This window comes from Gallus gallus, chromosome 4 (assembly GCF_016699485.2).
Source record: "Gallus gallus isolate bGalGal1 chromosome 4, bGalGal1.mat.broiler.GRCg7b, whole genome shotgun sequence".
Lineage (NCBI taxonomy): Eukaryota > Metazoa > Chordata > Aves > Galliformes > Phasianidae > Gallus > Gallus gallus.
In genome coordinates this window covers 70,568,298-70,590,898 of record NC_052535.1, presented here as the reverse complement: position 1 = coordinate 70,590,898, position 22,601 = coordinate 70,568,298, and positions in this window count along the sequence as shown.

Below are 22,601 nucleotides of genomic sequence, written 5' to 3'. Positions count from 1 at the left end.
CAATCATGAAATTGCACTCCTCTTAAATATCCAGAATAGTATTTTAAGGAGCACTTTATAAGCATTTTACTGCTTAAAAATGCTTTTTGCTTTGAAAACATGTTCAAAGTGTTATGAAATGTGTTAGTTTAGTGAAAGCTTATGATGTGGGGTAAGTAATTTTTATTATTTTTTTGTTTGTTTATTTTTCTGTGATTTTTCTAAAATATGCTACAAGAAACAGAACACTTTGTACGCAATAACTGAAATCCTCTTATTACTTTTAAGCCTTTCATAGATACAAACAAAAAATAATTTCAAAAAATAATAATTCTTTACAATTATTAAAAGCAATATGCAGAATTACAAAGGTTAGAAAGAATCTCTGGAGATGACCTAGTCCAACCCACCAGCTAAAACAGGTTTCCTAGAATAGATTGCAATAGGTTACTTTTACTTTTACCCAGCTGTACAACGATGTTCTTACCTAGAACAGTCAATCAGATTTCTTTACATACGGGCAGATTCTTCCTTCTTATGTATGACCAATCACTAACTAATCAGTAGAAAATAAATTGCATAAAGACAATTTCTCAAACATCTTTGGAAAGACAAAAAGAAAATAAAGGTCATTTTAATCACACTGGAAAAGGGACAGGGAACAAATTGTTACTTGACTTGCAATTACTTTTCCATCTGATGCAATAAACTTGTTGCTTTTTTTGTCTGTATTGTTGTTGTTTTCTTATTTGTTTTCCATTGGAAAGGTTATAAAAATAATGAGCTGTTGTTCCCCTTTTCGTACCGTTATTTTGTTTAAATCTAATTAGGTACTTGAATTCCAGTAGAGTGTGGGAGGATTAATTCAACTAGAGATTGAAACCTCCTCATTCAGTAAAACCTGTAAATTGTGAAAGCATACATTTCAAATCATGAAAGACACATATCTCCACACACACACACACACAGAACACTTTGTAAAACACTACAGTGATTACATATCTACACATTACAGACCTACATAGTCTGATCAATGTTTAGCATTTCACAAGTAATTATATGATCATGAAATTTCAAGGAACAGCTGTAGTTTTAACAGCTCCATTAGTCATTTCAATACTGCAAATAACCTATTCAATAACTTTTTTAAAAGATTGACAGTATGAACAAATTATTTTTAATTTAATGTCACTCAATGCAACACATAATGAACACAATTTATGCACTAAGTAGATAGTCTTACCTATTTGTATTTATTCACCAAATTTTCAGTCTTGCTTAGATTAACTCAAACCATAATCATGAAAGCAGCATTGAGAGAAAAATGAAAAAGCTCTCTAGTATCTATTAGGAAAGCTTACTCATACTGTGAGTATGAACCTCAACTAACAATTGTAGAAGTCCAACACTCCAACACACACATTTTAAGCAAGAACCCTTTGATCTGGACATGAATAAAAATGTTTCAGCAGTGAAATAAGAATAGAAACAGCTATGATTACTCTAAATGTTTTGCATTGTTTTGTTTGTTTGCTTGTTTTTCCCACAGAAATAAGTTTTGTTTTGTTTTGTTTTGTCTTTTTTTTTTTTTTTTTTTTTTTTTTTTTACAGAGAGAACTTCTGCTTCAAGGATTAGGATAAATATATGCACCAGGCATAAAAAGCATAAAAGGCATTTCTGGTGAGATAAGAAAGAAAACCACTAAGATTCCACTAAGTAGGAATTTTTCATAGGGCGTGAATCAAACTGCAGTCTTCATATTGTCTAATTCATAGCAAGATACTTAGATACTTACATAGATTACATAGATACTTAAATATCTATTGCACTTTGTCAGTATGTCTTAGAGTCTTAGGTGGAAATATATTTAGTTCTACCATAAGCCAAGAAATCCTCCTTTGCTTGAGGAATAATTACAGTAACACAAGTTACATGTCACAGTTTCTCTTCTAGATTTTCGGTAAGTATTTTGTATCATTACCCCTTAGTATATTTTTTTACCATTTGAAACAGTATATTTAGAAAATGTAGGTCAATTAGTACTGAAGAATTAATTCTATAATTTGCAGAAATCATCACTTTGCTAACATAGTGCCACAGTATTTTCTGTAGTTGTGTTAAGATACATACAACCGTGTAGAACACATAGAATTAGCAGTAGGACTCAAAGTCCAAGTGATTCCAGAAGCAGCTAACATTTAATAGATGATACTTCCTAGTTCTTCCAGCTAGAGTTACTGTGATCTTACTGATTGCTTCTATGTTGGGATGGCTCTGATGTAGTTACAAGATCATTTTTGCAACTACTAGTAATAATCCCTATATTATACAGTAACCTCAAAGTGCAGAGTCTCAAGGCTTACTTTGGGCTATGTGAGTAAAATAACTACTGGTGGCCAAGTGACTAATGCATCATCTGTTTTAACTGAAGCCCCCTGTGGTAACCGGAGATAAAAGCAAACAGTAGCATGCCTTCTTGAGGCCCCATCTGGAGTACTGTGTCCAGGTCTGGGGCCACAAATACCAGAGAGGGTACAGAGGAGGGCCACAAAGATGATCAGAGAACAAGAGCACTGCCCCTACAAAGGCAGGCTGAGGGAGCTGGGATTGTTTGGCCTGGAGGAGAGAAGGCTGTGAGATCTCATTGCAGCCTTCCAGTATTTAAAGGGGGGTTACTAAAAGGAGGGAAATCAACTTTTTCCTCGGGTAGACAGTGATAGGACAAGGGGAAACGGTTTTAAGTTGAAGGAGGGAAGATTTAGATTTGATGGCAGGGGGAAGTTCTTCACATAGAGAGTGGTGAAGTGCTGGAACAGGCTGCCCAGAGAGGCTGTGGATGCCCCGTCCCAGACAAGGTTGGATGGGGCTCTGGGCAACCCGGTCAAGTACCAGATTTGGAGGTTGGCAGGTCTGCCTGTCGCAGGGTGGTTGGAATTTGATGATCCTTGGAGTCCCTTCCAACCCAAGCCATTCTATAATTCTATATCATGTGAGGGTGAATGTCATACTTAATTATATAACAAATATAGTTAAGAGACTTTCTCACATGCTTGTACAATGCTGTGCTGCCCTCCTAGTAGGTGTGTGGATGGCTGAAATCCCTAATGAGGAACAGGACCAGTAGCATGGAGATTTTTCTATAAAACTTTATGCACTTCATCTGCTTGGCAAAGCATTCTGTATGAGAATTCCCTGACAACGTCCCCCAAATTAAATTCTCTTTGGCATTAACCCACAGATTTCGACAGGCACATCTGGGGCTCATGCAGAAAACTTGTGTAGTCTAGGATCTCCTTAGCATACAAGAGGAAGACTTCTCTTTTTTCTTGCCTGTACTTCCTGACTTAATAACACGTGACACTGTTTTTGTAATCTGCACTATTTTACCATGGTCTTCGAACAATGTCAAAGTCTTGTGCACTTATCCAGTTCTTATATGCCACAGTATAGACAACTAAGATAATCCTTTCAAAACCTGCATTTCTAAGCAGGCATGTCAAAGTCCCTGTGTAACCTTCATCTTCTCCTTTGCACAATTTATTCAGTTACATCTGGCATTCTTTTCTCATTCCTTGATTAACCCAAGTTAAAATATTTTTTTAGATGGAAAGTCTGCTTGCTGGCCCCTCAGTATGGCCATCAAGCTAATTTTGAAGAAAATATTTTCTGCAATTGCAGAATTCTTGAGACAGCAAAAGTGCCTTCTGCTAAAACAACACTTGTCACTTAAGTATTAACTTCATAACACTAAGCAATTTCCACCCTGGGAAAATTTGGAGATATGTGCATTTTTCATCTTTGCAGAAAAATAAATTAATTTAGCAAACACCTGAAGGCATCTGCAACATTGAAGGCTAATAGAGTCCTGTGAATATTTGAAGTTATATCTATTTTCTGCAGCCTGATAGATATTCTGAGGTTTATTGCTGCTGTTACATGCTTTACTCTTCACAATATTAAGTATGTTTCAACATTCTGGATATAGCACTTTATTCGGTACATTACAAACTTTTATGTTTTCTTTTTATGTCTTTTTAATACAAGCTAATATCTACTAATCCTAAAACTAACAATCTAAATTCAAAATACATTTACTGTACCAAATATTTATTTTGAATTTATAACTACTGCCATTCAGTTTGGAATCACTCTTACAACTCATTGATTCTGTAGGTCAATTCAGATTCTTTTGTTATTATATATCAAATTATCAATAATGTAACATATTTTATATCCTTATAGGATAATACATATATGTTTATTATATATTATGTATACATTGACTACTCCCACCTGTGTCACTAGTGTTTGTGAGAATATGAGTAACAAGTCAGAGACTCCAGAAATCCAGAAATCATTGCACTAGCCTGTTCGTACTGTATATTCTACAATGGGGGGAAAAAAAAAAAAGATAGTGAAAAGACAGAGAAAAAAAGAGAAAAGTCTTGTTCAGAAAGGTATTAAGAAACTTTGAGTACTAATAGTGGCCAATAACTTTAGCTATATAGGGCATTAAATAAAGCACAGGTTTCTGGCAGGATTTTCTGGGTATTTTATTGTTTACAACAAATATTTGTTCCTTGCACACATAAGCTGTCTGAAGACAGCTTTCTACACTGTTGCTAGGATGTGCTATGTTTCATCACTGAAATATATGCTACTAAAAAGTTGTAATGACTTGGAATAATCTAACTGTCTACTGATGTAAAGCTAAAATGTGCTCTGAGTGTAAGTTTCCCTTTTAAGTCCTTTGATGTGGAGCGAGACTTTTTTATAGTTTAAATTGATATTTAATACCTTAAAAATTGTATTGTTCAGTTTACGTAAGTCATTACATCTTCTGATCTGCTTTACAAAAGCATTTTAAGAGGACTTTTCTCCAGCAAGGAGGAAAAATATTATGTGTATATATTTAATAATTCACTATTTTGTCTTGATTTTGATTTGTTCCAACAACCAAAATGTCCATTGTTAAATAATTTGATAAGAAGTAAAAAAGCGTGCATGCTAATTTCATAATATGATATATATGATGAAAAAAAACCTCAAAATTGCCATCTTCCAAATAGTAATTATTTCTATTCATATCTTGAATGCTCTTTTTTTTTTCCAAATTTTCTTTCTTGCCAATTACAAATCTCAGTATCACTTTAGTTGCAAATAACAAAATACTGTTGCCCATACCAACTTCACTATCATGTTTTCACATCACATTTAGCCACTTGAATATTTCCAATTCTTTCTTACCCAGTTGCAAAGATTCTTTATACAAAATTTCCTAGCAGTGCTATGCAGACTGACTAGAGTTTAGACTAATGTAAACTCACTCATGTCCAGAGACAGTGACCTAGTGAAAAGACTTGCGTGTAGGCATAATGCCATATGAACAGATGGACATGAGTACAAATATCTAAGACACCATCTATAATCACAAAATGCATTTGTGAAGGACAGAAGTTTAGCCAGGAAATACCAGATGGTTCTCTATCCTGAGGTTATAGGAATAGAGCTACAGGAATGTACTGCTCTAAATCTACCTTTTGGTGAGACAAAATTTTTAAAAGAAATAAAATGTCACTGTGACTGATGAAAAACTATATTATTTTATTTCTTTTTAGAAAACGTTTTCATCTATATAAAAAAAATTAGATTCATTATTATATATGTGAAAATTAAATATGTAGACGATGGAAAACGATAGTTCAATGATACTCCTCACAAAATTTAACACAGGTTTCTTGTTTGTTTTTACATCAGGTGAACTCTAATTTTAAACAGAACTAATGTCAACTATAGTGGCCTTTAGTGAACAGAAAAGACATTCTGCTCTTTAATGTTTCACATGCAGACAACTCTTGCAAAATATTTTTAAATTATTCTGCCACGTCTGAGGCATGGACTCAGATGTGAAAGATCCAAATAATTTACTACAGATTCTAACACCATCTTCTTTGCAACTGCCTTTAATAGTCAGATCAGTTATCCTCAGGTCACTTTACTCCCCGACCAGAAGTTTGGGATGAAACGCAGAATGCACCCCTGGTGATTCAGGTAGAGACCGTTAGAGAGCTCCTCCTCCATCTGGACTGTCAAAAGTCAATGGGACCAGACAGGCTCCACCCTAGGGTGCTGAGGCATACTTATGCACTTTTTCTGTGGCATCTTTAAAAAGCTCCTCTCATTTCAGTGCTTTTAGATATATACACATCCTTTCGCTTTACAAAACTTAGCTGACAAATTCTGTGTTCAAGTATATAATAAATCCCCATACGTTTTAGTACTTAAAAAACACTGAAAAAGCATACAAAAAAACTGCTGATCTAAAACACACTATGATATATTCTGTACCTTTCTGTATGTTAGGGAATGATTCTGTACTGTCAATACACACTATTCTGTGAAGCTACCAAGCTTTAACCTTGAAAAATAAATTTGTAAAACTTAGAATCTAAGATTTTGGCTCTGGGCAAATACTTTTTATGCTGTTTTATCCCCCTCAAAATTGATTTAAAATTCTTGCAGGTTTTACAAATACTCTGCCACTCTACCAAAATGTTCTTGAAAGATTTTCCTAGTCTGCATCATTCAAGGTCTGATACGACTGACAAGATAATGTCAGGAGCAATTTTAATCCATTAAAGACCTTGCTTTATTAGATCCTGGTCTGTGCTGACTGTGGCAGAAACTTAGAAAAGATGTTCATTATGCCAGGGAAAAAATGTTAAACAGAAAACATGATGCCAGTTTCTTAACCTTCAAAGTATAACCTTCTCTAAAATGAGAGAAACATGTCAAATTATGAGAAGAGAAAAAGTAATAAAACCATGTCAGTAGATCAGAAATAAGGTGTAAAAAAGTCAGATTTTTTTAATTAGCTGATGAAAAATTAAAAAAAAAATCTTGATATCTTCTCCTTTCTTTATCCTTTTCTATCAATACATATAAAATACAGCAGTTTATGAAAGAACAAAAGCTAAGATTCAGTGTGCATTAACTTCAACTTTTGCTTAGCGTGTTATTTATATATTTCTGTGAATTGGAGATAAAAATGTGAAATCAAGGAAATGTCATCACATATTTGTAATCCTCATTCATATCAGAATGCTTTAAATTTGGAACAAAATAGTAAAAATAAAAGCAAATACATGAAAGATAATTTGAAATGAGGTGTTGTATAATCATTAGAAATTGTGGATACAAATCTACTGTAATGTTGGTTTTGCTTAAATCAATACCAAATCCTAAGACCTTATCACTACTGAAAGTTACATACTGGCACAAAATGAGCTAGATTTGAGGATCCAATCATTTTAGCAGACATTGAGTGACAATGAAAAGCACCTTTGTGACTCAGTAGATGGTATCCAATACTTGTCAGATATCTCTTCATTTATTTAAGCAAGATCAGCAAATATTTCTGCATTCACTCCTACTTTCCTACTCTTATTTCCCTTTGACTTTACTGAGTACTGTTTCACTGTCTGAGGCTGGTAAGGAACGCACTGTCTCAAATCAACATGAGACTCCACTTTGTGAAAGCATTTCTTCAGAACTGTTTGTTTTTGAAGTGGAAGACCCAGAAATATTTTCTGGCTGAGGAACTGGCCTGGCAGCAAGTGTTTCCAGCTTGATACAGGAGGCTGGGAGATTACACCATTGTATTCTGTGAAGGCAAGATAGAAAGTGACATCTCCCTGCTTACTCTTATTTTTGCTGATTTAAATTTACAAGGTCTGGAAGAAAGGAACAAAAGAATTCCTGCTGAGATCCTGGAAGACAGAAGCTGTTGTTACAAAGAGCAGGCTCTACCACTCTGGACTTAATATGTACCTTCCTCATTAGAGTCAACTTATCACCAGAATCTTGGAGAACCCACCACTACTGACACCAAGACATCACTGGATCAAGGAGTGGTGAACCGCTCTGTGTTGCTTTGTTTCTGTGTTTCTATATCTGTATGTCTGTCTCTCCTTTTATCTTCTTTTACTCTTTCATTCTTTGTAGTAACAGTTGCCTAATATTGTATGACCTGTAACACTTATTCTTCGTTACTAGCAAATTAGCCAATTTTACCTCCAAGCAGAGTATTAGTTGTTAAGAAATCTCTCAATAAACTGATTCCATCGCGGTAGCGACCTCTACTGACTGGGGGAGGCACGACTCAGGAGGTTGAAAAAGTTTCCCCTTCGGCAAAACTCCACTGAGTGGGATGAGATAACCACACACTAGAAGGCTGTTAATCCGTGAGGATAAAGTTAGCTCTCTTTGATCAAGCAGTGAAGACCTGAAAGCCAGTACATTTTTGGAGGTTTTGTAACTATCTTTCTAGCACTGTTGCAAAATATATTACTTCATTACTTATATGCTATTACTGAAGCAATAAATACGTTCTGCTCTGTCTCTAGTCACAAAACTATGCTTATTCCTAAACTGATTTAAGTGATATAAGCTTTGATTTTGAATCAGAAGAATAAGTATACCTTTTATGCAGAAATAATAAACACATTCTCTGCTTACATTGTCTCCCGCGCATCCGACAAAGCTCTGTTGTAAAAGCCTGTTCAGTAGTACTAGGTTAAAAATAATAGGAGTGTAAAAATAATGTGCTATTATTTAATTTCTAATTAATAGAAATTTAGCTGTTAGGAGAAAACGTCTCTGGGTTTAGAAATACTGTTCTTTAACATAACTTGATGGAAGCCTTGTTGCCAAGTTCATATTTTTAATGCAAATATTTGACTGTATTAGGCTTGCCGTTATCTGTGAGAAAAACAATACAACGAGTTCCATTATTGTCTAGTAATGATTTCATGCAAAGTAGTGAAAACTACTTAATGATGTCTGTCTATAGTAATAGACATGTTCATTTTAGATTCTGTTTTCCCATGTCTGTCATCCTGAATAGTAATACTGAATTACTTTTTTTCCCAAAGCATGTCAGACTATAATTCTCCCTACTATCTATTTTTATAACTGTTTCTGTATTAGAAGTAAACTCAGAGTGCTTATCTTTCATAGCATATGATACAATAGTTGCAGTTGTTTTTATTCAAGACGGACACAGCAGAACTGTAACTCAGATCTGTCTTTATGTTACTCAAAAACTATTAAGTAAATCTTTAGTCAAGAACAAACATATTGTATCCAGAAGAGAGCTAATTCCATGTAAGAGTTTTCTATGATAATTTTAATATAACTACTCTTTCTTCTTACTTCAATTTTTATGTTATTTCCATGGCCTGGTGATGAGAGGTTTATATTTTCCTCATTTACCTAAAGATATCCTCGAGTTTCTCATTTTTTTGAGAACATACATGCAACCTCCAATATCAACATAAACACTGCATATCTTACAATAGGACATGAATTTTAGAGGAACAGGCTAAAGGGTTGCAGAAATTTTTACTTTTCATGAAGCAATAGATTTATGTTCTCCTTGAGGTTCAGAGCAGTCATATTTTATTTATTAGCTCTAAGTGTTACTGTGGGAAATGTCAGTTTATAATGGGGTACTAATATAAATAAGTATATACATATATATGTATATATATATATATATGTATATATACACACACTATGCATTTTATTTTCCAACTATTATTAATTTCTCCAATGATTTTCATCTGTAATCATGTACTTCTTTCTGTAATAAAATAAAGTAATGCTTATTTACAGGATTTCCACTTTCTGCAATCACATAATCATTTCCATTCAGACCTAAGCTAGCTGAATCACTCCAGCTGGAGACACCTAGGTTTCTCCCTTGTTTGTACAGTCTTGAGAAGTGAATTACATAGCTTTGTTAAGTGTCTGAGGATAGACAGGGTTGAAACATTTCTTTTTTACACTGTGCAAGGCATTATCATATTTACTGTGTCAGCTATTGCTAACAAATTATTTGTACTATTCTAGTGGTATCTGTAGTTCATTATTAGGCATACAATCATGTTGAATTTTTCATAGAATCATAGAACCATAGAATGGTCTGGGTTGAAAAGGACCACAGTGATCATCTAGTTTCAACCCCCTGCTATGTGCACTAGACCAGGCTGCCCAGAGCCAAATCCAGCCTGGCTTTGAATGCCTCCAGCAACAGGGCATCCACAACCTCCTTGGGCAACCTGTTCCAGTGTGTCACCAAACTCTGTGTGAAAAACTTTCTCCTAATATCTAACCTAAACCTCCCCTGTCTCAGTTTAAAACCATTCCCCCTTGTCCTATCACTATCCACCCTCATAAACAGCCATTCCCCTTCCTTTTTATATGCTCCCTTCAAGTACTTGAAGTTCACAACGAGGTCTCCCCAGAGCCTTCTCTTCTCCAAGGTGAACAATCTCAGTTCCCTCAACCTTTCCTCATAGGAGAGGTGCTCCAGCCCTCTGATCATCTTTATGGCCCCCCTCTGGACCCACTCCAAGAGCTCCATGTCCTTCCTGTACTGGGCCCCCAGGCCTGAACGCAGTACTCCCAATGGGGGCTCACAAGAGCCAAGTAGAGGGGGACGATCACCTCCCTCTCCCTGTTGAACACACCTTTTTTAATGCAGCCCAGTATATAGTTGGCCTTCCAGCAGGCCAACAGGAATAGTAGGACCTTGAGCAAGAATTTTTGTACAATTGAACTGATAATATCATTACCACAATGTACTGAATGGCTATGCAACAGATATCTCGAGCTTGATTTTCTCTAGGCATGCTGCAACCACGATCATCTTAATCATCTTGTTACTACTCCAAATGGGAGAACTCTGTGAGTTTCTTTATAGTGCTGTATTTGAGAAGTTCTCAGCCATTAATGAAGGCACTGAGGAAGATAGGTTTTTTGTTTGGTTGGTTGGTTGGTTTTTTGGTTAGGTTTTTTTTTTTTTTTTTAATAGGTGTTACTTATTTATTTTTGTTTTTATTTCTTCTGCCTCAGATGCCTTGATCACAAACAGAACCTCATCTGGCCAGGAATTTAGAAAATGTCTTTACAATCCACCAAGGCTTGAGTGCTTCACTGACAAGCAACACTCCTTGTGATATGTCCCAATCATGCATTCTCACTTAAATCTGAAACTTTTCTAGGCACTAGGATAGCTTGATTCCTTAATTTTTCATAAAATAAAAATGAAAGGTAGAAGTCTGAAGAATGTGTTAAGGGAATTGGAAACGTGAATACAATGAATGAAACATAAATGACTCAAATATAAAATGTATCTCACAAGAAGAAATACGGACCTGGCAAATATTTTTTATCAGTTAAAAGTCCTTCTTAAATGGATAGAGTTAAGAATTAAATATTTACTACTCATAAAATTTAGAAACAAATGTAAATATTTTATAATTTGAGATAAGAAACAGTTGAACATTAGAACATCATAGGGACAGATACATCATATTTATCTATCTCCTTAATGCAATTAACTGGTCCCTTAATCACAGCACTAAATAGATTTTATACTTTCTTTTTATTTGAAATTTATTTATATGTGAAAGATATTTTGATCATGGACTTACCCTAATTGTAAACTTAATGAAGGAATTAAGATCTTAAACATATACAGAAATAGCAGCCCACTTTAGATCCACTGCAGTCTTTAGAGCATTATTAGCTCTGCTTCCCTAAAATGTTCTATTTAATTTATATTTATTTTCATAAGGGTAGAGAAAATAAATATTTCTACACTTATATTATAAATACACAGATATTTCAATATTTTATTCTCCCTTGAGTTATTCGAAAATCTCTGGGGCATAAAAATAGGAAACACAATATTCTGATATATACACATATATGAACTTGCAAAAAACACAGTACTTATTTTTAAATGTTATACACCGCTGTTCTGTCTATTGTTAAAATGTGAAACTGTTTTTATGAGGAATTTCTTCCATTTCTTCAAGATTTTGAAATCTCAAGGGATGAGACTGTGTATCATTTGTGAATGTCTGGGTCTGTGAGAATGAGAGTCAGAAAAAAAATCATGAAAGTTTCACTAGCCCTTTAAGCTGAAAAAGTTGTAGAAACCTGATTAAGATGTTGATTTTTATATTATTTTCTATACATTTTTAATTTTCATACTATCTAGAAATTGTGAGTCATGTTTTCACTAGGACTTAGTTAACACAAATATTCCACAGTTAATGTCTGACAGAAAATTACAATATTAAAAACAGAAGTGAACAAAGATAAATCTTTTTTTCTTCATTTGAAGCACATAACAATCAGTTACTGGGCTTTGAACTTGGAAAGGCAAATTTTGTTGTTGTTGTTGGTTGGTTGGCTTTGTTCTGTTTTGCATTTTTATTTACTTATTTATTTATTTAACTTGAATCTGCATAAAGTCCTTAAAAACCTGGCCATATATGTCCCCAAAAGACCTGAAAATCTTTTAAAACCACTTCTATTCTTCAAAAATGCATCTGTAGGGAGTTGTTGTTGCAGATTATTGAAAAATTGTTGTGATGGACATATTAACCAGTTGGAAAACTAGGAAAAAATCCTATTCTCAGTTAATTACGTGGAAAATCAATCACTGATTGAATTAAAACATTCATGTTGATATGGAACAGATAAATAACCATATGTAAGGTAAAACATAAGTGAACGAGATGTTTTAGATATTATGTATTCATTCATTTTTTAAAAGCCATTATATAATTGACAGTTATTATTTCAAAATTGTTCTAGATTTTAAAAAATAGAAAATTAGTTTTTTTCCAATTAGTGAATTAAGAAATAATTCACTAGCGTCTAAAGAAATTAAGAAATAAAGAAATTAAGAAATAATTTTCTAGCGTCTAAAGCTAGAAAATTCTATATTGAGAGTTATTGTTCTAGCATGCTAAGGCCAATAATTTAACAATGAAAATATTAGCAAGAGAGAAAATTATAATCCCCTAATTGTATTTTAGCCACAATTAGAATAATTGTGTATAGTGCCCAAGCAAATCTGAGTTGATTATGTTGATTTCTGTTTGTTATCTTTTAGGATTGTAACATTATTCTGGCAATAATAAAGATGTTAAAGAGAACCACAATGACTTTTTACTGTGCACATTAAAAAGATCTACAACTAAGTTTTTTGTTTTTTGTTTTTAAAGAGGACATTAAAAGACTATGAAACTACAGTATATTTTTCTATCCTTGTGTGCACACAGTATCAAAAGCACAGATAGAAGCCATGGGAGAGTTTTACTTCTTCAGAGAAATGGATTAAAGCCGTGAGTGCTTTTCCCTGCACTGAGAAAGCTTTCCAACACTTTTACAAACACAAAAGCATTTTGTTTCCTATCAGAGTGCCTGAGTGTGTGATTAACTGTTTAGTCCAACTGGGAATCGCTTCGGCTGCTTTTTAAGTTTTTGTGTATTTTTAAGTGATGGAATGAGACAAACTAAGAAATAAATGTTTAATCTAATCCCATCTTCTTCATAACGTGATTTATTTTCTATTCAGCACCCATTATGGCTTATTTGGTATACTCAATATGTTAGCATTTCCAAATCAGCTATCCCAAATCTTTGTGTCCAGTTTTTGGCTACAGAGGATGTAGCTTTGTGCTCAAAGTAACACTGAGTGAGAATTAAGTAAAGGGTTAAAAACCTTTCTACATCAGCCCAAACTCTGTGCAATGCCAAACATTCTAAGGCTAAAAATTAGATCCTTGTGACAAATTTGCTATAACAACAGCGGTATGTATCTAGAAACAATGCCTATGTATGAGTAGCAAACCAAAATATTGCAAAATATTCTAGCTTCCCAACAAGAAGTAATACCAGGGAAATGAAAGGGGAAGGGAATGGAAAGGAGAGAGAAAGAAGAAGGAGGGAAGGAAGACTAATATCTTTGCTCTGTTATACTTTTATCTGCTTCATTTTGTTTTTCAGTATTTTTTATAGAAAATATGTTGCTTGCAATGATATACTTTCTGCATATAAACAACTTTTTTTGCAACATACAACCTAATCACTGTTCAGAAGACTCACATCAATATTTCTTTTGTGTAGCCATATTTGCTGACTTGTCTTTTTTTGGCAAAACTTCAAATTGTAATTTCATAGAGATATATATACACTTTCCTGAACACCAAAAACCCTTACTTAGCATTCAGAGTTCTAGATCTTTAATTGATGGAAGGGAAATTCTAGGAGAAAGTTAGGGAAACAAATTAAAAAACAAAACAAAACAAAACAAAAAAACATTAAGTTGAATGCAGTTCAACTTAGATTAATTTTTCTGTGTTAAGAAACCATAAATTTTCATTTCAAGATCTGTATTGGAAAAATACCTCTTTTACAAAAATAAATTCAAGATGACATAGAAAGATCACAACATGATGCACATGACTTCTGACAGCTTCATTTGCTTTGAGGGTGTCTATCAAAACTAAAATTTGAGATAATCCCAAAATCAAAATTGGACTGACTGAAGAGAATTGAAGAAAAATAAATTTAACCTTGTTTTGTAGCAACAACACAAATATCTAGATCATAGAAGGAAAAATGTTCATGGCTTTAAAAAGGTTACAGAATCTTTTTCAGAACACAAAATAAATTTGAATGTACAGTTTCAAATAGCAATCTAACAATTCAAAATACTTCATAATTTAATTCCTCCACTGATATATGTAGGTTGCTCTAAAAATAATACCTCGACCTCGTAATTTTTTTTTGAAGGAAACTTCAACAGATACATAGAGCACAGTAATATTGTTTAATAGAGCAAATGTTCAGCTACAAAACAATATTTTTCAACACAGTCAACACCATTAGCTTACACGTCTTCACTAGCAGTGAACAAGAGCCTGCATGTAACACTTGTAAATATCTGCACAAGTCTACTGTCACTGCTGAAACACACCACCCACTGCCTCACTGTGCTCATATCCATTGTTTGGTCTCTACAAAGATCCAGCAAGAATCTATGAATGTCAATGAGTGCAATTCTTTCTGTGTGGAGGAATTCAGAAGCACATATTTGCTTCGTAAACACTTTCATATCAGATGCCACTTTGTTAGACTGCTCTTCAGCTGTCATCTTTCACACGGTAACAACATTATATGGAACATTGGAGAGAATATTCAACCTCTACTGCTGTACCTCCAACACCCATTTTCAGTGTCACGGGTCAACATTACTTTCAGATCAGCCTTCTTAGATATTGTTCTTTCTTTCCTTCATTCCTTTCCTTCTTCATTCCTTCCTTCCTTCATGAATTTTGACCGGATTGCACAAAAAATACTCATTAAAATTATTATATAACATTTTGAAAACCACCTAAGCAGATCAAGTATTTGATATCCATGTTCATCTCCATATTGTTATAAAGTCAGTGTTACTATGAGGCAATGCATTAACCAATAAAAATAAGTTGCAACAGGAAAGTTTATTTTCCACACAAAAAGGAAGAAAAAAGATAATAAAAATCAATAAGCATTCAGATTCTATTTGTGAAGCAATGTGCTTTGCCTGAAAAATGAAACATTACAAGTCATGCATCAATATGTAATCAACCTCTCAAGACAGCCCCAGGTCTGAACTACTTACTTAGTTGCCTGTAAGTATTATGTAAGTCAATGAAATTCAGTAATAGCAGATTTCCATAATTAAAATATCCATCAGTATTAAAGTAAGGGATGATCAACATGCACAATAATTCTTTCAGCTAAAAAATAAAAATCTCAGTATTACAGAGAAGAGTATCTTTAGATTAAAAATTGTGAGAACCACATTGTCAGACTTTGTGATTTCTTTTTTTTTTTTTTTTCCTGGTGCTTGACCGTTAAATTTTATTAACTGCCACTGATTATTTTGCATTTTTATAAATATCTAATATCTTTCTCTTCTGTTCTTTATTGGACAATTTATGAAAATCTAAAGGTAATTGATGAGAGAGAATATGAACATTTATAGTTTTGTTGGAATGTAACTTTATTTCCTACTCATGTAAGCACCAAAAACTATACAATCCCCATTAAACTACATGAAAAACTACAAAATATTCATCCCCCTGCCTCCGTGATGTATACCACCAAGTTTCAAGACACAATTTGAGAAAAATTAGTATCGCCAAGTTGAACATCTGTGAGGAAAAATTAAGCAATGCATCTAAAATGAAAGAAAAACTTGCTCTATAGCAGATTATCACTATCAGATAAAGTAAAGCAGATCTTATATCTTAAGAGATTCAAACAATTTAATTCTTGGAAGTTTATTCTTTATAATGAATATTCAGTGCTTTAAAAAATAAAGATAGGATTTCAAAATATAATTGTAATTAACTATGCACTGCAAATACTGATGTTTCTTAGATTTTATTTCAGTTTGAACAATTGAACGTCTTTTACCAATTACTCAGAATCAGTGTAAATAATTACTGATAAAATACAAAGATGACATAAAGTTTAAGCAGTTGTCCTGTTCTTAATACATGACTGAAAATTAACAATATATTTTGCAATAGATGTCAAAGAGGATCTGGACACAAACACATTATTGCATGATAAAACATGGCTGCATTGTCTGGTTCTCAGTGGTATTTTGTGTACTTGCTTTTTTGTGCAGTAATCTAGGTGTAATTAAAAAGTATATATAAAATAGTACATTCTTTTGTCTTTGAAAGTAAGCAAGTTTGCATTTGTAACTAGGTAATGTAAAACAGCCACAAGGAAAATTATCATTCAGCAGATGAACACAAGATAACTTCTACTACACGGCAAATTTGGTTCTTTAGATGCTAGGGAGTAAGAATACAGTCAGTGATTGGAAGATATTAATGTAACTTGAAAAAGCAGGACAACTTCCTTTGTAGAATGGATAAACTGCTGAACATGAAACTATAGATATTCCATGGTTTATAAAAGTTGCAATGGAGATATCATAGTATTTACACTGGTCAGTTAGCGACAATGTTACTTTGCCCTGTTATTCTGTTAACAGCTGGAGAACAGAGGGTTGAGAACTGTAACAGACTGGAAGAACTGTGGTCTTAACTTTAACTGAAAGGCAAAATGAACTCCATCTCTGGTTTTTTGTTGTTGTTGTTGTTGTTGTTTGTTTTTTTTTTTTTATGAACTGTTACACAGAGCATAGTTTTCCACCTACATATCTGTGTGGACAAACAGGAATTCACAAATGTACAGATAGTGCCTGACAGACAAAAGTATGCCCTGAGAGTCTTTCTTTTCTGGAGAAACTTTGACTTTGTACAAGATACACTTTTAAAATATTTTTTAGTTCATTACTAAATGAAACTATCCAAAGCAAGTAAATTTGACATAAAAGATGGAAGGTTTAGGGATTTTTTTATTCTCTTTATGATATAGTCTTGATTTTAATAGAACAAACCGTACAAGTCAGTCATCCACCTATTTATAAGCTCCTTTAAAGTATTGGAAGGCTGTAATGAGGTCTCCCTGGAGCCTTCTCTTCTCTAGGCTGAAGAAACCCAGCTTCCTCAGCCCTTCTGCTGAGGATCCAGCCCTCTTATCTGGCCCTGCTCTGGACCCCCTCCAGCACTCCTTATAACAGCACTACAGTATTGCATGAACCCCATCCAGTTCCACTGTCTGGTTCCAGAAGCAATTTAAAAAACTATCCTCAGACATTAAACATATAAGAACAGTCTCTATAGTTAATGCTACATCTATTTCTTTATATTCCAAATTTGGCTTTATGCATTTCAGACTCCAGTAATAATTTTCTAAGGAATTGCTTGAAATATCTTAGAAAATATGCTTAAAATGAAGAAAAATATATGAAAACACGCACTATGAAAATAATAAAATATCAAACATTCAGTACATTTGAATTTAAATATTCTTAAAAAATATATACATATACATCATAATTCCAGTCCTTCACCAAACCTGTTCTAATTCTCTATGTTGCCTATAAATAACTACTAATGTTGAATGAGAATCATTATCAGATTACCATATCACTCAAATCAGTAATCACTGATTTACTTTTTAAAGAAATCATTCCATGAGATTTTTCAACAACTAATTTAAATAAACTTAAAATATGTGGAGCCCTTCATGTACTAAAAAGCAGTATACATAAGTATATATATATACACACATACACATACGTATGCATGGCATATCATTAAATATATTTAATTCTATTATATTATATTGGCCCACAGTATCAGAAGCAGATGGTGGTACGGCAGCAGAGGTTGAACCTTCCCCACAGTATTCCACTGAATTTTGTTTCTGTGCAACAGATTGCAGCAGAAGGGCATTCTGACAAAATGGCTTCTGACACGGAAGTGCATATGAAACAAAAGTACAGAACTGAATTACTTCATGTGGGAAAAAAAAAAAAAAAAATGGAACCCATTAACATTCATTGGCACTTACTGAACGTTTATGAAGACCAAACAGTGGGCATAAGCACAAAGAGATAGTGGGTGGTGCATTTCAGCAGTGGTGACAGTGGATCACCTCTACTTGTGCAGATATTTACAAGTGTGGCATGCAGGTTCTTGTTCATTGCTAGTGAAAATAATGGTGACTGTGCTGAAAAAATTGCTGTTTAAATCAGAGTATTACTGTTCTCTTCATTGTAGTTTCCATGGAAATAAATAGGAGGCATTACTTTTGGAGTCACATAAGTATATAACCCACATCTTTGTTTTCCTTTCCAAATTGTTTTGTAAATGCTAGTTTCTAGAAAGTTTATGAACTATGAAGGGGCATAACTATCAATTTTGATGTCTGATCAATTTTGATGTCTGAAGCCTAAATCTTAAATAGTCCCACTCCCAGGAACAGGACAATTGATATAGCAACAGGCTCATAAACAAAATTATGCAGGATAGGTATTAGAAAAGGCAGAAATAATGTGATAACACAAAATGTCTTAATGTCTCTTATTATATCAAAAGTGCAAAATAATTTTTCATTTCATGATCAGTTCTAACTCAGTTGCATACTGGCAACTACTCGTTATAGCAGAATAATTTACTTGAAAACTCCTGATTTGCAAACAGAGGGAAAAAAAAAAAAGAAAAAAGAAAAAAGAAATCACCTACAATGCAAGTGCAGTTTATGTTCGTTTGTGTCTGCTCTTATATGCAATTACATGTTTGTGACTGATTTGTCTTTTTCTCCCAAGAAGCAGGCAGTTCTGCGTTTCTTACTGCTGCATATGACAGCATCATGCTACAAATATAACTGAATACATTTAAAGCAATATTCCTTATTTCTTGGACTGATTCTGTGGTTCACGCCTTTCTAAATGATTACCAGACTTCAGCTTTTCAGGAATACTGTATGAAGAAATTAACATCTTCAGTTTAGTATTCCTTCAGCAGATAATGATAATGCATTTTTCTCAGCCTACTTTACAATCTATTTTACTACAAGATGCAATTCTTAACTAGATTTTGTTTTTCACATCTTGTTTCAAAAATTCTTCAGAGATTTGATCACATCATAAGATGAAACCACCATTGGTAGCTCAGAAGTATAAACTGCCACACCAAAACACATCTGGGTATTCCCACATATTTATGTTAAAAGCACAGGATTGAAATAGATACAAGTTGGTGAGAATGCCAGGAAGTACTGTGGCAATCTGAAAGTGACAAAAAATGCTAACGAACTATCTAGAATAGTCCTTACTGCACAAATATCATTACTTTTACATAGTCTCCTAGTATTCTTTAGACAATTTCCATAAACTTTACACATCTTTTCATGGCAGTATTTCTCTACAAAACCTTTAGTCTTTTTATTATAGCATTATTTTTTTGCTTTTATAATCAAGAGACATTATAAAATATCTGAAGAAATATAATGAAGAGAGGAAAAAACATCTATTTAAACACTCTGTGTAAAACTTCTATAAGGAGTTCTATTGACATTCTTATCTGCAGCTATTGATTGAATTTCCTAAACTTTATAATCCAGAACCATACTATGCTTCAAAACTGATAAAGTTCATAAAATATCAGAAATGTGTTTTTAAGAAAATTAAACAAAGCAAAAAATAGCTAAAATGATCTTTTTGATATTATTTGTTAATATTTATTCTTATCCATCTTTACTGAAGAAAAAGTCATTGTTACTTCTTTGTGATATTTCAGGAAATTTTCAGTGAGATGACAGCATTTAAGAAAATACTAGAAGTATCATGAAGTTTTATGTAAAAGAAACAGAAACATAAATGTGTATATCATAAACTGCTTCAATGCCTTATAGTTCTGGAAAAACTTGGGCTGCCCTAAAGAAAGACATACACTTTAATAAAGAATATGTCTTTATGACTGTTTCAATTGATTGCTTTTGAGCAGAGGAAAATGAGAAATCATTATGTTCATCAGTAGAAGCCTTCTTTTAAGTGGCAGTTTAGTTTAATTCATGTCACCTTACTCATGACAGCAATAACAAATAAAGAAATGGAGAATAGATTCCTAGGGATAATTAACCAGTGTTGATCTTGGGAAAGTTGTCTTTTCAATGAAACACTGATTGCATTGTTCATAATGTATTGTTCAAAACTACCTCAGCATGACAGAACTAATTAGTGACCATCTGAACTTACTTTGTCAAATGGAAACAAAAAAAGAATTAAAAATGCCATAATTGCTGAATCTATCACTGAACAGCTGGTTAGATTGATAAGCAATACAGCAAGTAAAATCTAGTTTGGAATGTAATAGAACTTAATCTGCTTGCTAAGTAGTAATTAGAAAGGAAGAGGAGAATATGAGGTTACTGTTCTGCAGCAGTTATTATGATGCAATTTTGAAAACTTGGTTTGATTCCCTCTCCATCCATTTTTTAATATTAAAAAAAGTGGGTGAAAATGACAACTGCATTGCTGTAAGCCTTTTTTAAAGGGAGAATAAATCTCAAAAAAGTAACAAAGAAAAATACAGCTGATTAGATAGATCAAGAGCACATTATTTCTGCCTTTGAAAAACAACAGATATTTTAGCTTATAAAGTCAAAAGCAACCTTAAACTGAATTCTGCCTTTGAACCTCAAAACCATTTGTGATTAATAATTACTGTTCTACTTTTTCAATGGCTGATAAAGTGGTTCTGTAGGTTGGTTCATCTGGAGAAAGGTAGGCCTCCTTCATAGATAAACAAAACTCCAAATAGGCCAACTGTCATACACTTACTTCCTAATAACATTTCATATGCTATTTCACCAGATACATCAGACAAGCTATATTTTTGGCACATTGGTTTTTTATTGCACTTTTATCCTGACCTGCTCACCCTTACACTTTTTTATGCCTTCATTCTGCCCCTTATTCTCTTTACAGTTCTATTTCCTCATTCTCCTCATCATCTCCAATGTTTAGCTTATCTTCTTTTTTTTGCGTGTGTGTGTGTTTTCTTTTGTCATAGAATCATAGAATCGCTAAGGTTGGAAAAGGCCCACAGGATCATCCAGTTCAACCATTCGCCCTTCACCAATGGTTCTCGCTAAACCGTGTCCCTCAACACAACATCCAAACGCTCTTTGAACACCACCAGGCTCAGTGACTCCACCACCTCCCTGGGCAGCCCATTCCAGTGCCTGACCACCCTTTCAGAGAAGTAGTATTTCCTAACATCCAGCCTGAATCTTCCCTGACGCAGCTTGAAGCCATTCCCTCTAGTCCTATCACTAGTCACACGAGAGAAGAGGCTGAACCCCAGCTCACTACAACCTCCCTTCAGGTAGTTATAGAGAGCAATAAGGTCTCCCCTGAGCCTCCTCTTCTCTAGACTGAACAATCCCAGCTCCTTCAGCCGCTCTTAATAAGGTCTGTGCTCCAGACCCCTCACCAGCTTTGTTGCCCTCCTCTGGACACGCTCCAGAGCCTCGATGTCTTTCTTGCAGCGAGGGGCCCAAAACTGGTCACAGTACTTGAGTTGCGGCCTCACCAGCGCTGAGTACAGGGGCATAATTACTTCCCTGTTCCTGCTGGCCACACTATTTCTGATACAAGCCAGGATGCCATTGGCCTTCTCGGCCACCTGGGCACACTGCTGACTCACATTCAGTCTAGCATCAATCAACACCCCCAGGTCCATTTCCTCTACACAGTCTTCCAGCCACTCTGCCCCAAGCCTGCAGAATTGCCTGGGGTTGTTGTAGCCAAAGTGTAGGACCCGGCACTTGGTCTTGTTGAGTCCCATCCCATTGGCTTCAGCCCAGCTATCCAGCCTATCCAGATCCCTCTGTAGCGCCTCGCTACCCTCAGGCAGATTGACACTTCCAGCCAGCTTGGTGTCATCTGTGAACTTACTGAGGGTGCACTCAATGCCTTCATTCAGGTCATCAATAAAGATATTAAACAGGACAGGCCCCAGCACCAACCCCTGGGGAACACCACTTGTGACCAGTCGCCAGCTGGATTTAACTCCATTCACCACCAATCTCTGGGCCCGGCCCTCCAGCCAGTTCCTTACCCAGCCAAGGGTGTATCTGTCCAAGCCAGTCTTATTTATTTATTTAGACCACTGTGCAAAAACAATGAATATATAGCCACTTTCTTAGGGGTTTGTGAGAGTCAATAGAACCGCTCATAAGACAGGGTAAGAAAATGACAGAAAAACTGTTGAAAGGTAAGGACCAGCATGCTCTCTCTTGGATTATCAGTCTCAAGTTGTGGTGCCTGGTGTTGGAG